The sequence below is a fragment of the Symphalangus syndactylus genome, chromosome X, assembly GCF_028878055.3.
Source record: "Symphalangus syndactylus isolate Jambi chromosome X, NHGRI_mSymSyn1-v2.1_pri, whole genome shotgun sequence".
In the NCBI taxonomy this organism is placed as follows: Eukaryota; Metazoa; Chordata; class Mammalia; order Primates; family Hylobatidae; genus Symphalangus; species Symphalangus syndactylus.
The window spans coordinates 96,583,996-96,596,075 of record NC_072447.2 but is presented as its reverse complement, the minus strand read 5'-3'; the positions used below and the strand labels follow the sequence as shown (position 1 = coordinate 96,596,075).

The 12,080-nt window shown below is 37.5% G+C and overlaps 1 pseudogene; it reads left to right on the top strand.

Annotated features, from left to right (window-relative positions):
* The first annotated feature begins 7,458 nt into the window (after nucleotides 1–7,458).
* LOC129475350 (SERPINE1 mRNA-binding protein 1-like) lies at nucleotides 7,459–11,859 on the top strand (annotated as a pseudogene).
* Nucleotides 11,860–12,080: the final 221 nt, after the last annotated feature.

Below are 12,080 nucleotides of genomic sequence, written 5' to 3'. Positions count from 1 at the left end.
GACAGCCTCAAAATTATTCAATTATCACATCTCTCAAACTGCATTTTCTTAAATCAGGCACAGAAACTCACTTTGGTGAGAAAGTAAGAGGGCCTTGTGCGAAAGTCTTTTCTTTTGTAAAGCAGTACAACCAAGTTTAGGGTCTGACCAGACAATACAGAATACAGCTATTTCAATAGACATTACAACTAGCTAATTTCTAAACTCTCCCTCCTTCTGGAGCCCTCACCTCCACCCCACACACAGAGTTAACTCTGCTTGAGAAAACATCTAGTCATTCCCCTTCAGGACCACACTTGAAATATAAATGACTGGAAAAAAAAAAAGACTATTTTCAAAAGCACTAGAGATGTGTACCTTTCAGAGAGAATGCTAAGAGATTTAGATTTCATACTGCAGTGTGGGCATTTTGCCCTTTTTCTATCTTTATTGGAATTAGGAATAATTTTCCACTCTGTTTTGGTGATCATTTTCCATTTGCTCATGATGACGCAAATATTATGCTACTTCCCCTTTTTAGCTCTATGCTGAATAATTGCAAAATTTTTAACTTGCCTTATTTTTCTATTTTTACAATTCTTTCCTCAGATATGTGGCTCTTCTCTGAACTGTTTTCAAATTCTCTAAGTTTTTACTTACAAAGTCTTAGAGATTGCTTGCTTATCTCTCCAGGGTTTGCCTAAAGATGAATAAAATTGAGGGGCAGCTAATATAGGCTATTTTTCTAAATGTACAAAATTATTTTTTATTGTGATAAAAAGAGTCAACATGAGACTGACCCTCTTAACAAAATTTCAAGTGTACAATACAGTGTTTTTAACTATAGGCATAATGTTATACAGCATATCTCTGGAACGTATTCATTTTGCATAACTGAAGCTATATAAATGTTCACCAGCAACTCATCGTTTCCCCTTACTCCTTCAGCCCCTGATAAACACCATTCTACACTCTGTTTCAATGAATCTGACTACTTAAGATACCTTGTGTAAGTAGAATCATGCAGTACTTGTCCTTCTGTGCCTGGCTTATTCCAGTTAGCCCGATGACCTCCAGGTTTATCCATGTTGTTCCATGTAACAGGATTTTCTTCTTTAAGGCTGAATAGAATTTTATTGTTTATTTATATGACATATTATTTTTATCCACTCATCTATGGGTGGACATTTGATTTGGGTTTTTTCCACATATTGGTCATTGTAAATAGTATTGCAATGAATGTAGGAGTTCTAATGTCTCTACAGGATTCTGATCTAAATTCTTTTGAATATGTACTCAAAAGTGGGATTGCTGGCCAGGTGTGGTGGCTCACGCCTCTAATCCCAGCTCTTTGGGAGGCTGAGGCGGGTGGGTCACCTGAGGCCAGGAATTGGAGACCAGCCTGATCAACATGGTGAAACCCCATCTCTGCTAAACATACAAAAATTAGCTGGTGTGGTGGCACAGGCCTGTAATCCCAGCTGCCTGGGAGGCTGAGGCAGGAGAATTGCTTGAACCCGAGAGGCTAAAGTTGCAGTGAGATCTTGCCATTGCACTCCAGCCTGGGTGACAAGAGCAAAATTCCGTCCCAAACAAAAACAAAAACAAAAGTGGGATTGCTGGATCATAAAGTAGTTGAGGAACCTTCATACTGTTTTCCTAGCAACTGCACCATTTTACACTCCCACCAACAGTATGTAGGAATTCCAATTTCTTCACATCTTCACCAACATTTATTATCTTTTGTATTTCTTTTCTTGAGACAGAGTCTCGCTCTATCACCCAGGCTGGAATGAAGTGGCATGATCTCGGCTCACTGAAACCTCTGCCTCCCAGGTTCAAGCAATTCTTTGCCTCAGCCTCCCGAGTAACTGAGATTACAGGTGCCCACCACCACGCCCAGCTAATTTTTGTATTTTTAGTAGAGACGGGATTTCGCCATCTTGGCCAGGCTGGTCTTGAACTTCTGATCTCATGATCCACCCGCCTCAGCCTCCCAAAGTGCTGGGATTACAGGTGTCAGCCACTGCGCCTGGCCTGTATTTCTTCTAAATAATATTCATTCTAATGGCTGTGAGGTGATATCTCATTTTGGTTTTGACTTGCATTTCACTGATAATTAGTGATGTTGATCATCTTTTCATATACCCATTGGCCATTTGTATGTCTTTTTTGAGAAATGTCTATTCACATTGTTTTTTTGCTATTGAGTTATAGGAGTTCCTTATATATTTTTAATATTAGATCTTTATCAGATATGTGGTATACAAATACTATCTCCCATTCTAAAGGTTGTCTTTTCACTCTTTTGATTGTTTCCTTTGCTGTGCAGCAGCTTTTTAGTTTGATGTAGTTCCACTATTTTATTTTATTTTTTTTTGCATGTGCTTTTGGTGGTTTCTTTTTTTTATTTTATTCATCAGAAGTGTACAGCAAATCTACTGTATGCTAGGAGCTGTTTCAGGTGCTGGGGATACAATAGAGAACAAAAAAGACACAATCATGAAGTTTATAATATTCTGGGACTTTACATGTATTGTTGGTTTTAATATTTCTTCATTAAAAAGGTAAAGTTGCCGATTCCAATTTGCTTTGTTACCCATATGATCTAGTTGCCATTCCCCATCTTGTATCTGTGATGGTAGTCAACTGGAGGAAGAGAAAGATGCCACCACTAAGGTTGGTTGAAAATAGAGGATGTTTGAAAATAGACTGGTAGTAGCCAGAAACTAGGATTATGGAGTGCCTGAGGGTCAGATTCCTTCACATTTGATGGTCACTGACAATCATTTTCCATTACTGAACTTAAACACTAGTGTGGTCTCTGAAACTATGGCCAACACAGTCAGAGAGGAAAACACACTTTTTCCAAATGAGAAAAAAATACGCATTACAGACACTCTTTGTACAGGGTCTTAATACTGCTTCCTATAATGATGACTCCAAGCTACTTGAAGACACCATACCGAGCATCTCAGTGAAAGCTAGTATAGGGCACCATGTATTTTTTTTAAAACGTTGTTTTACAAATATCTTTTAATCTGTTTGTAAAATAGAAGAACCAAGAATAATAAAAACTGATGCTTTAGTATAGGCTTTTTAGAGTAAAAAAAAAAAAAACAGTGCAAATGCAGTCAGCAAACATTTGATTTTAAAACCTTACTTTTTTATTAAAGGGAAATATGTATTCCAATATGTGAAAAGAAATATAACTAAAACATGTAGAAATCTAGCTTCCTCATTCATTTTCTCTGATATAGGAAAAGAAGGGGGAGTGGATATTATGTGTACAATATAGTGAAAGGGGGCAGAGTTGAGAAGAGGAGAATGTGAAAATTCTATCTGTAAATCACTCATTTAATCAATTAATTATTGAAACAATAATATTTATTTAAAATTAAGCATAGCATTTCACCTAACTTAAATACTCACTGTAGAAGAAAACTAGATGGACTGAAAGATTAAAGTCAAAAAAGTATTTCATTACATGTTTGTATAACAATAAAATTAATGAGTTAAAATAAGATGCATGTTACATTCTGAAACATATCATCAAGTGTAAAGAATAAGAAATTGGAATGATTGAGGGGACACAAACAATTATAAAGTGGCAGAAAAGATGTGGTCATTTCAGATAGTCATAAATGCTATCAATAAAATAAAACAAGATAAGGGATTACTTTAAATAAGATGTTTAGGGATCAAAGGCTACAATCCAGTGAGAGTGAGTCATGCAAGTACCTGAAGGAGGTTCAGTGCAGTTGACTTGGTAAAGACTGGCTACTAACATGACAGTAAAAGCTATTTATTCACGATACTGTCAATACGTAGTCAACTATATGCCTTGGTTTTTGTTGCAATCATTTAGAAAGGAACACTTCTTTTAAATAAGAAAAGAAGAATCGTAGTGTGCAGCATCGTTGTTAGATTCAGAGCCCAAGCCTCAAAGCATACCAGATTGCACTTGAAGTAGATATCAGAGAAATAGGGAATTCACACCACAAATTCACAATTCTGGTCTTTCTGTTAATGTCTTTAATCTTTTTGTGCCTTCTCTATTGTCAAGAGCCCTGGTTATAGTACCTAGGTTCTAAAAATTCTAGCATCTTTTTAAGCTGAAATCCTGCTTATTAAAACCTCTTTGTTTTGAGACAGGGTCTCGCCCTGTCACCCAGGCTGGAATGCAGTGACACAATCACAGCTCACTGCAACCGTTACTTCATCAGCCCAAGCAATCCTCCCTTCTCAGCCTCCCAAGTAGTTGGGACAACAGGCATGCACCACCATGCCCAGTTAATATATATATATTTTTTTATTTTTGTAGAGACGGGGCCTGACTATGTTGCCCAGGCTGGTCTTGAACTCCTGGACTCTGGTGATCCTCTCTCTTCAGCCTCCCTAGGTGCTGGGATTACAGGTGTGAGCCACCCCCCAGACTTAAAACCACTTTTATTAATACTAATACTGATAACAATAACACCAGCAGCCTCTGACACTTATTAGGTGGTTATTATATGTCAAGCACTGTACTAGGCACATTTACTCATATTATTTCATATAACTTTCACACCTTCGTGGAAAGGTAAGTATCATCTCAATTTTATAGATGAGAAAGATGAGACTCTGAAAGATGAGGTAATTTACCCCAAATCTAAATAGCTAGTAAGTGGAAGTATCCAAGTCTTCCTAATTCCAAAACCTGTGTTCCTTCTTTATCACCCTTTTGTCTTTTTTTCAGCTCAGTTCTCAGTTGTAGACAAGGAATTATGAAGATATTTGAGCACTGAAGGGAGGGGAAAGATTATAGCGGAGGGTAAGTTGGGATACAAAAAGGAAGATGTAGAATATGAGAGTAGAGAGTTTACATATTTTTTAATAAGCAACAAGAAGCAAAGGAAGGATTTTAGTGGTTGTGGCATAATAAACTTTTATTACATACTGGTGTTTTACAGGATGAATTATAGGAGATAGAGTGGAAAGAAGTTAGGACACATAGAGTGGAAAGACTTGGGAAGCTGGGAAGAAAATGTAATAATGAGATGTCTGACTTAAAATAATGCTACTGTAATAACAAGGAAGGGAAATGGGATACCTTTAAAAAAGAGTCAGGAGGGCTTGATGACTGGATAATATTTCTATAAATTCTCTTAGAAATATAAAACAATTATGACTTTTGGGCTGAAATGGAGCAAGGGAAAAGGAAATATCAGAAAACATTTAAAGATATTTAGCCCAAATAACTTGATTTATAGTAACAACATCCCAGAGACTTCATGGGATTATATTTATTTATTTATTTATTTATTTTTATTATTATTATACTTTAGGTTTTAGGGTACATGTGCACAATGTGCAGGTTTGTTACATATGTATACATGTGCCATGTTGATTTCCTGCACCCATTAACTCGTCATTTAGCATTAGGTATATCTCCTAATGCTGTCCCTCCCCCCTCCCCCAACCCCACAACAGTCCCTGGAGTGTGATGTTCCCCTTCCTGTGTCCATGAGTTCTCATTGTTCAATTTCCACCTATGAGTGAGAACATGCGGTGTTTGGTTTTTTGTCCTTGCAATAGTTTACTGAGAATGATGGTTTCCAGTTTCATCCATTTAATATTGAACATGTATTGATTTAGTCACATTAAACTTGTTCATATTAAACTATTATTTCTTATTACATAAACTTTCAGTTATTTTCAAAAAATCTACAAGTCATTATTATTACTGTTACTTCTTTAATTATTCAGTTTGCTCGCTGAATAATTTTACAGACTAGAGCTGTCTTACTTCAGTCCACTCTTAACAGAATACCATAGATGGGGTGGCTTAAATAACAGAATATTTTTTCATGCATTACTGGAGACTGGAAAGAACAACATCAAAGCACTTGCAGATCTGGTGTCTGGAGAGGGCACTGTTTCTGGTTTGCAGATTGCCGTATTGTCATATCCTCACATGGTGGGGAACAAAGAGAGAAAGGTAGTTGACTCCTGTCTTTTTACAATGGCCCCAACTTCCTGATCTGATCACCTACTAAAGGTCTCTCCTTCTGATATCATCACATGAAGGGTTAAACTTTCAACATAAAATTTTTGGGGAACATGAACATTCAGTCCATAGTCTGAGCCAAAATTTCTTCTTAGATTTTTCATATGTGTACCTTGATAAAATAACAATCCATTTAAATATGTTTACCCTTTACCTAGCAAATATTTTAGTAGTAAAAATTTTCGAATATTTATTATGAAAATACATGATGTAAACATTATAAATTTATAAAATTTAATATTTGGCGTAGTTCCCCCAACATGTCTTTGCTGTTTTGCTCTTTTAAGGATTTTCATCATTTTTTTTAAAAAGGCCTACACTTCACTGTGATTTTAGCTGCTTTCCTAAAAAAAAAAAAAAGGAATAAAATGTTGATAGCAACCATATTAAAATATTTCTTATTCTTAATATGTGAAGAAGAAAATCTACTGGTTTTTACATAGCAGGTATTAATTATGTTGTTGATTTGTGAAATATGGAATCTGAAATACATGAGCTTCTGGAAATTTTATAAGTGTTTATGTATTCAAACATTTTTGTCTAAATTAACATTAGTACTGAATTTAAAAGTCAGTAGTCAACTTAATTTCAGGCTTGCTAAAATGGATAATGAATATCTTTAGGATAATTTATGTAAATATCCTTCTTAAACATGATAAACATGTATTTACATATTGTATATAATGTCTGGAATGTTCAAGAAATAAACTTAGTAAACATTATCACCTTCATCGTCGTCATCTCCACCTTCCTCATTCTTAAATATTATCATGGTTATATTTTATATTCAAACAATGAAATTCAGAGGAAAAGATTAGTCTGACAGAAATAAAGTTATTTCAGTAGAAATATCTGGAAAAACATCCCTGCTACTATTAGCTGACACAATAACAAAATACTATTCAACAAGTTCTTCATAGGCTATCAAAAGGAAATATTATTTTTTCTATAGGAACTATAATATATAAATGAGAGAAGAATATTTATGCATTTCAGTCATATTTAACAAAATAAGAGGAAAGCTGCATGTCTTTAGTGATTTGACATTATCACCAAATTATAATTTCACCAGACTCTAAGAAACAGTTTAATAGATACAGTAATGGTTGATGCATTTTAACTCTTAAATAACTTGGCTTATAATGTGAATAAGTTGTATTACTATGTTAATGGCTTTAACAGGTTGGTTAACACGTGGAGGTATTGGGAGGGTAGCATGCCTGGATAGGGCACAGAAGCTCTGTGCCCCTTCCTCCATACCTTGCCCTATGTTTCTGTTTCATCTGACTGTTTCTGAGCTGCATCTTTTTATAATAAACAAGTAATCTAGTAATTCTTTTCTTGGGTTCTGTGAGCCATTCTAACAAATGATCAAACCTGAGGATAATCATGGAAATGTCTGTTTTCTAGCTGGTTGGTCATAAGCACAGATGGCAACTTGGATTTGTGATTGGCATCTAAAGTGAGGGCAATCTTGTGGAACTCAACCCTTAACCTGGTGCTAACTCCAGATAGATAGTGTCAGATTTAGTTAAATTGTAGGACACTTAGCTGGTGTCTACCAAAAATTAAAAAATTTATTGGTGTGAGAAAGAAACCACACATTTGATGATGTCAAAGTATACAGAAAAAATAGTTGGGTTCTCCTATACACTCTGCTTTACAGCTTATTGCCATAATTTGTGGTAAAGTAATTCTTACCACCCTATTGTGTCTGGAGTTGGTTCCTTTCAGTGGGTTCTTGGTCTTGTCAACTTCAAGAATGAAACGGGGGACCTTCGTGGTGAGTGTTACAGCTCTTAAAGGTGGCAGGGACCCAAAGAGTGAGCAGCAGCAAGATTTATTGTGAAGAGCAAAAGAACAAAACTTTCACCGCATGGAAAGGGACCCAAGTGGGTTGTCGCTGCTGGCTGGGGAGGCCTGCTTTTATTCCTTTATTTGTCCCCGTCCATGTCCTGCTGATTGGTCCATTTTACAGAGTGCTGATTGGTCCATTTTACAAGTGCTGATTGGCCCATTTTACAGAGTGCTGATTGGTGCATTTACAATCCTTTAGCTAGACACAGAGTGCTGATTGGTGTGTTTTTACAGAGTGCTGATTGGTGCATTTACAACCCTCCAGCCAGACACAGAGCACTGATTGGTGCGTTTTACAATCCTCTTGTAAGACAGAAAAGTTCTCCAAGTCCCCACTCAACACAGGAAGTCCGGCTGGCTTCACCTGTCACTATTATAGCCTGCCAAATCAGTTATATAGTGTTTTCACATTGTAGTTTTTAAAGGAAGAGCAAATATCAGTTTTTTAAAATTACCTATATTACAATTCCTTCTTTTATTCATTGACAAAATACTTAGTGACTACCTCTCTCCTGCTTCTTTTAGTGAGTATATAAAATAGCCAACAACTAGTCCAGGAGCTGGCATTAACCTGAAAAGGAAAATAAAGGTGATTTCTTGAAGCCAGAGTCTCGATGGAAAATTCAAAGAAATAGTCTATCAATTACAAAATGTGATAAACGTGTATGACAGAAAAGCAAGTGCACAGGAATGATACCTAATATGTAGTGGGCAAAGAATTCACAAAGAAAGAGGTAGAAATGAGGAAAAGAAAGAAGGATATAAGTAGAATTTCACCAGTAATAAAGAAAATGCAAATCAAAATACTTATCAATTTCCAGTCTGGACAAGATGGAACGGATACATTTTATCTTCTCTCCACTAAGTACAATAAAAAACCCTGGGACTGATACAAGAAGCAATCAAACAACTCTGAAAAGGTGATAAAGTAGGTGTACTGGTTTGAAACCCCGGGAGTGGTGACACACCATAGCAGCAGAGCATCACACCTCCTCCCACAGAACAAAATGTGACTCAGACCTAGCATTTTCAAAAGCCAAATCCAGTCATAGAATGCAGTCCAGATAGGCCCATTCTTTCATCTAACAACACACTAAGGAAGTCTGGCATCATCAACAAGGAGGATTGATTATGAGCCCTAAGAACAGTAAGCAGCCAAAAAAAGTGCTTTCCTTTCTTGCAGGACTGAGAATTTCCTTCCCCCACTGAGAGATACTGAGGGGACAGAGGCAAGAAGGACCTTGCAAAAACGAATGGTGTGGCCCAGAAAGTCTCTCTTTTCAGGGTCTGAGAGTTCCGTACCCTTCTCAGAGATACAAGGGAAATCGTGGGACCCAGGTAAGGAGATCCCACCTCAACAAGGGTCCTGGCCCAAAAAGCTCTCTCAATCCCCCTCAGGTAAGGCAGATCCTGCCAAAACAAATACCAAGCCAGAGAACCCTCCTTTCCCCCACAGGCCTCACACTCTCTTCCCCCGCTGGGATACAAAGTGTCAGGCAGGTATGATGGGCAGGAAGAGCCCAGCCACAGTGGACGGTCGTTCTCAGAAAGTCTCTTTTTCCCAATGGGCCTGAAAATACCCTCTTCCACCCAGAGACACAGGGGCAACTGGAAGGCCTTGGTAGGAATTCTTAGGAACTGGTAATATTGTAAGGAAACCTCTTCATCTCAGGGTTCCTGGGACTCCCTTTTCCAATGGAAAGACACTGGCCAAGGAAAATCCCTTCTGCAACTAGAGCCATTGTTGTCATGGACAAGTAGGAGATAAGTATCACATAAACTGAGAAAAACAAAATAACACAACAAAGGCTCTGAAAATATACTGTCATAGAAACCACAGTCCAGAAAAGTAGACCAGAATCTGCATGCTGACTATAAACAGAATGAAGATCTGATGAAATTAAAGATATAAATAGACCCAGAGTCTGCTGGCATAATAGAATAAATATTCAGGATACAATTGAAAATCTCTGGTCATACTAAGAATAAAGAAAATCACAACTTAAATGAGAAGAGACAATCAACTGATGCCAACATTGAGACAAATCAGATGTTGTTACTTGTCGAATTATCTAACAAGGATTTCAAAGCACACATCATAAAAATATTTCAGCAGTGCATTACAAAGTCTCCTGAAACAAATGGAAAATAGAACATTTTGAAATGAAATAACAGTTATAAAAAATGGAAATTTTAGAAAAATACATTAACAGAAAAAAAAGCTTGAATGAACTGTAAGAGAAAGAAGTCACTGAACTTGAGGATAGATCAACAGCATTCACCTATTCTGAACAAAAGAGGAAACAGATTTTTTTTTTAAAGACTCTCAGTGTCCTATGGGACAATAACAAAATATATAATTATTTGCATCTTTGTAGCCCCACAAGAGAGAAGGGTTGAAAGACTATATAGGGAAATAATAGTTTAAAACATCCCAAACTTGGTGCAAAACAATAATTCAGAGATTCAATAATATGAATGTACTCTAATTAGATAAACTCAAAGAAATTCACATATCATAATTAAATTTCTGAAAACTAAAGACAGTATTAAATATGGAAAGCAGCTAGAGAAAAATGATGTATTGCTGTTAGGAGAATACCAATACCCTAATGATAGTGGATTTCTAGCCACAAATTATGAAGCCAAAATCTAAAGTGTCATAAGATCTTGTGGGAAGAACTGAAGAAGGTGCTCTTGCTTCTGCACAGCCAGCTGCAATCCATTGAGGAACATGCCTCCGAGCTACCATTGTGCCTGGCCATTTACAGGAATGCTTCACCTGCATGGTCATCAACCCATTTAACCAGTTCTTTGAAGACGAATTGGACCATTCAAGGTGCAGCTGAGAACTAGAGAAAATAAGCCAACGGGGGTGTCACTGGGGGTGCTGGGGCCAAAAGCTCATCTCAGGCCATGGCCCAGACCAACTCCAATGCCATGGACAAACAGCTTTATAAAGAGTCTCAGAAAGACAGCAAGAACTCACTTGCCCCAAAAGTTGGCATGGTTGACAAGAGGACATATAGTGCCCATAGAGGTTAAGAAAGAAGGAATAAGGTGAATTGGAAGAAGACCCAATCAACAACTTCAAGGTGAAGGGAAAATAATTGAGATAAGATGGGGAAAGGCAACCACAGAAGAGTTGAAAAACCACTTGAAAAGGGTGAAAAAGGAAACTTTTTATCTGATAGACCTATCATTGACCAACCCATTCGAGGCTGTGGTGGCCTTGGAAGAAGTAGAGAGGGCTGTCAAAGTGAAATGGGCCAAGGGTACGGATTTTATTTTTATGGTAAATGTGAATTTGATAGGCATGCTGGAAGGCATAGATCTGGCCTGAAGCACAAGGACAAACATGGAGGTAGTGGATGTTACAACTGGGGAACTGTAAAAGATAAGTTAACTGACTTGGATTAATCAAATATGACCTAGGAAACACCTGAAGGTGAAGAACATCCAGTGGCAGACACTGAAAATAAGGAGAAGGAAGTTTAAGAGGTAAAAAAAGAGGGTCCAAAAGAGATGACTTTGGATAAGTGGAATGCTATTCAAAATAAGGACTGGCCAAAAGTAGAATTTAATATCCAAAAACAAAACAAAGGTACTGATTGATGGGCACTGGAAGAAGAGATGTGCTCTTCATAAATCAGAGTGAAGAGATTCATGCTGAACTTGTCGTTAAGAACCATCATTTTTGAAAGCCAGCAAATGATACAATATCTCAGCGAGAGATCAGTTTTGGAGACCTTGGCCCTCGAGGACATGGGAGGGGAAGCCAAGGTGAATGTGTGGTGGACCTCAGAACCTCAGCAGCACGACTGACAAGTCAGGTGCTTCTGTTCCTGATATGGATGACCCAGAGGCATTCCCAGCTCTGGCTTAACTGAATGCAATAAGACAACCATGGTTCCTTTGTGGAATTTCCTGTTCAATGCCTTTGCATGCTTAAGGATTTGAAACAATGAAGAAATCATGTTTTAAAAAGGCTGTCATTCACACAACACTTAAAGACTGAATTGTATCTGTTTTAAAAATGAACTTCTTGGCCGGCGCGGTGGCTCACGCCTGTGATCCCAGCACTTTGGGAGACCAAGGCGGGCGGATCACGAGGTCAGGAGATTGAGACCATCTTGGTTAACACGGTGAAACCCTGTCTCTACTAAAAATACAAAAAATTAGCTGGGTGTGGTGG